We start from the raw sequence: 4,730 nt of genomic DNA, 5'->3' as shown, positions 1-4,730 counted from the left end.
TATGTTGTATATGTAGCCTACATTGCGTGTTTGCATAAAAGAGCAGGTTAATCCTTTTTTGAACAGGTTTGTTGAAAAATCCTTCTCGAAAGAATCGTATTTCCAAAGTACTGTCAACTGACCACATCTTCTTCCGCTTGTCAAAATAGTTCTGCTCAGTTTGGTGTTTTATTACGGATTTATTCTCATAGTACCGTTTCATAATTTGATATAATAATATAATAATATGCTGATATTAAAATAAAAAAAAATAAAAAATGTAATATTCGAACTGAAGGAATTCCCGCCCTAGCGCAAGGACACATTCTCCTCCAAGCACGCAGTGGAGCTGCTGCGCGCGCAGAAGGAATAACTCGACCTTCAGTTTCACGGTCAATCTTCAATCTGAGGCGAAAATAAGCAGGTAAAGTTCATGTTTTCTCATTTTGGTCATTACTAAATGCTATTTCTACTATATATGAGTTCTAAAATTTAGAATGTTTACCTTTTTGAATCGTTAAACCAGTATTTCAAACTTCGGCGCTGACCAGTGCCGTTAGTCGTTAAGTGTGGGTAACGTTAACTTCTAATGTTATTTTGTCCCTGAGGGAAAAACAGGCTTACTTTAAGGAAAGTCGTTAGCTGGTTGTCTACGATACTGTTATTAAATATTATTATCATTTGTGGTTTAAGAACTCATAAATTTAACAGTTAGCTCAGTTAATGTTAAGTTCGAATATGTAGATGTTGCCAACTTTACCGAACTTCGACGCATAATGCAGTGTTTTTAATCAGTTTTGATATACATAATAGTAGGCGTCGTCTAAAAGCAAAAAAAAAAAAAAAAATCATATTTTTCGAGGCGAGATTGGATGAAAATTCTGAATTTAGAAACAGACTCATTAGGACCAGCGCTTAAAGTGACGCGCGATTTGAAACGTTATGTTCGTCTGCATTTCTCCCTCTTCAAGCACTGGTTATTACGCTTGTATAATGAAATTCACTTAACTACTTTAATTTGTCTGCATGTTTTACTCTTTTACTTCCAGATATAGTCTTATTGAGGGTCTGAAATATCGTTACAGTCAGTATTTAATCACTTTTTAATAAATTATTTCTGTTGGTTACCCTTTATATCTGTCTATCGGTTAAGCAAATATTTAAAATATTAAAAGTGTTTCAAAAAGCTGGTGAAACCATTGACCAGTTAAAATTGTGAATGAAAAAACAATGTCTGCAGTGTGTCATCTGAGAATTCATATAACCTTGTAATCTTGTAATCTACGCTTAGGGAAAAAGTTTCACAACTTCTGTTTTAATCACCCTTCTATAATTAAAGACTGTTATAGCTTATAGGGATTATTGATAGACTCACTGATAGGGATGAACAGGTGGCGCAGATAAGGTTCAGAACCATAGATATAAAACATTTATCAATATATTTCTTTGTATTTTTGTAGATTTCCTTAAAATTTCACATTTACATGCTTTTTTTCTCCTTACAGATAAGTTCAGTGAGTGCTAAAACCATGGTCAACATGAAAGGGTGAGTTGCAAAATGCAAAGATGTTCACATATTACACTTGTAATAGTTGTGGTGTTTATGGTTTATGAACTTTATGTTTTCTGTTCACCCAGTCATAGTTAACGACCACATCACCATCTTCTGCAACGCTCTGATGTTTGCTTCATACAACTGCTTGAACATTTCATACCCAGGAAACCAAGGAGAAACGCAAGAGATTGTGCAAAGGTAAAAACACACACTCATACACTCACTCTCACACATATCACACTCACACGTGTGTTCTCACACACACTCACACTTTTTCAACACACACTGAATTACGCATCCTTACATACACTCACTCTAACACACACACTCTCACACACAGTCACACACGCACCCACACACAGTCACACATGCCTACTCACACACACAGACACTCACATACACGCAGTCACACACACACATCCTCACACTCACATACACATTCTCTCACATGCATTCTCACACACACACTCAATGTCACATATGCATCCTCACACTCTCACATATACACACGGTCACACACACATCCTCAAACTGACACACTCTCACATACACACACTCACAAATGCATCTTCACACTCGCACACTCACGTCCACATTTGCACACATGCATCCTCACACACACACACACACACACACACACTCACTCTCTCAAATGCATCCTCACACTTACATACTCTCAGATACACACACTCTCAGAAACGTTTCCTCACTCATACACACACTCTCACACGCATCATCACACACACAGTTACACAGTTTCACATACTCTAACAAATGCATCCTTACACTCACACACTCTCACACACGCATCCTCACACACACTCTCACACACATTCTAATACAAACATCCACACACTCTAACATAGACAGTTACACATGCAACCTCACACACATTCTCTCTCTCACACACACACACTCTCACACGCATCTTCACACACAGTTATACACTTTCACATATTCTTACAAATGCATCCTTACACTCACACACTCTCACACACGCATCCTCTCACACACACTTCCTTATACAAACATCCAAACATTCTCACATAGACAGTCACACACACTCTCACACACACTAACATACTCTCACACGCATCCCCACACAACCTTCTAGGGCTGCATAATTAATCACATGCGTTTTTCAGGCGTGTCTCGTCATTAAAGTCGGTCCTGTGATTAGTAGTAAATATCCATCACCTGTTTTCAAATTAAGCAACATTTAATAAACAGAGCTGTAGTTCACTGACAAGCTATGCAGTATCCTGTTCATAATCTAATGCGATTCATCTGCAAATGCATCTGACAACTGCATGTGGTTAATTGTGCAGCCCTACATGCATCCTCACACTCTCATCCTCACACAACACACTCTCTTACATTGTCACAACCTTCTTAGTCTGCCTCACACACAACTACCTCTCACATACTTCTTCACAACATCCACCACAAGCATGCCCTTTACAAGTTCTTATTGTTCTGCTTTTATTTTAAATATATTCACAGCATATGGTACAGTCCATGTTTTATTACTAAATATGTTTTTTTTACTCAACAGATTCCTTTTTAAGATGAACCCCGAGAAGGGATCGAAAGTGGAGAAGACCACATCGAGAAAGAAATCAGCAGTCAGTCCAAAGGTTCTTTCACTGATTAACAAGATTGCGGACTTTGAAAGGATGGAGTAAAACTTGGAGTGTCAGATCTTCCTACATTGCCTAGCAGAAATTCTTGACAGTGTCAAAGACTTAAAATACTTGCTGATTATTTGCTTTCATGGTTGATTTTTTTTTTTTTTAATGCATCATCTGTTGTCAAGATGAATTAATCTGTTCACAGGTGGTTCAGTTTTAAGGACAAATTAATTCTTATTTTTTATTTGTTTACCAATTTGCTATATTGTTGCAGTTTTGAACAATTCTTTTGTGTGTTGTTGCAGTTATTAAATATATATATATATATATATATATATATATACTGTTGCAGTTATGAAAAAAAACTGAATTGTATGTGGTTGCAGTTGTGATCTAATTTAAACTTTTGGGCTTATTTTTTTATTGGAATATTGTTGCAGTTTAGCTATAATCTCTATACTGGTATATTGTTGCAGTTTTGTACAAAGAATATTAGTAAATTGCAGTCCTGAACAAACTATTTGTATATTCTTGCAGATTGGTCAATAAATTATTAAAACACATTTTTGCACTTACGGCTGATTATTTGAATTAAAGCAGTGTTCAAACTTTATGATAATTTAATGGTTTTTTTCTTATTAACTTTCCACAATATTTATGTAAAACATCTTATCAAACATTAAAAGCTGAAGAAAATACAGAAAATATGTAAAATTACAGCAAAAAACTGTATTTTTGAATTACGGAAAATTACTGTTACTTAATGTGCACGTTATTTAACGGTAATTTTCCGGCACCCCAGCTGCCGGAATTTTACCGTTTTTTTACGGGATTTTTTTTTACAGTGTAGTGTATACAAATACTTCATTTCCTTAAGAACTTAATTTCTCATAGTCTGGTTTGTTGTTCTGGCAAAGTCAATCTGTGTCACTCCATTGTGAACTAAGTAGACAGCCACTGGCAAAGTCCTGAAGGAGAGGAGAAGAAAGCAAGTAAATTACCCACATTATAAGAGCAGAGTCAGTGTGACCAGGATGAGGGTCGCTAATCATGTTATCAGCAGTCCAGAGGTCTTGGTCTTCATCAGATGTGTCTGGCCTGTAAGGGACATGTTGGATATGCTTCATCTAATATGAAAATTCTCTGAACCAAGCACACTCTCAGGGTTGTCAAGGGTAACACAAGCTAAAATGATTTTCATTTATTAAATTCATCACCTGGTCTGTTAAAATGGCAAGTTTTAGGCCAGAAACATATGAGAGGCAAGCAGTTGTACCCACACACACAAAAAAATATGTTTTGGCCCAACAAAAAAAAAAAAAGAAATAACAAAACTGTAAAAATAAAATATTTGTGCACACTGAAACATTTATCGTGCCTCATTATTGCCAACATTTAATGCCTCGTGACCAGAGGTGTCAAGTAACGAAGTACAAATACTTCGTTACTGTACTTAAGTAGAAATTTGGGGTATCTATACTTTACTTGAGTGATTATTTTTCAGACGACTTTTTACTTCTACTCCTTACATTTTCAGGCAAGTATCTGTAGTTTCTACTCCTTAC

General features: G+C 36.0%; 1 long non-coding RNA gene across 1 annotated transcript; it reads left to right on the top strand.

Moving 5' to 3' along the window:
• Positions 1-3,393, top strand: LOC113100109 (uncharacterized). The gene is made up of 4 exons (XR_003289571.1): positions 1-403; positions 1,485-1,525; positions 1,618-1,732; positions 3,090-3,393. It is a non-coding gene; the product is annotated as an uncharacterized LOC113100109 (long non-coding RNA).
• Positions 3,394-4,730: the final 1,337 nt, after the last annotated feature.

This window comes from Carassius auratus, unplaced genomic scaffold (assembly GCF_003368295.1).
Source record: "Carassius auratus strain Wakin unplaced genomic scaffold, ASM336829v1 scaf_tig00217176, whole genome shotgun sequence".
NCBI lineage: Eukaryota > Metazoa > Chordata > Actinopteri > Cypriniformes > Cyprinidae > Carassius > Carassius auratus.
Note: the sequence above shows the minus strand (reverse complement) of the source record. Positions and strands in the feature narration are given on the sequence as shown.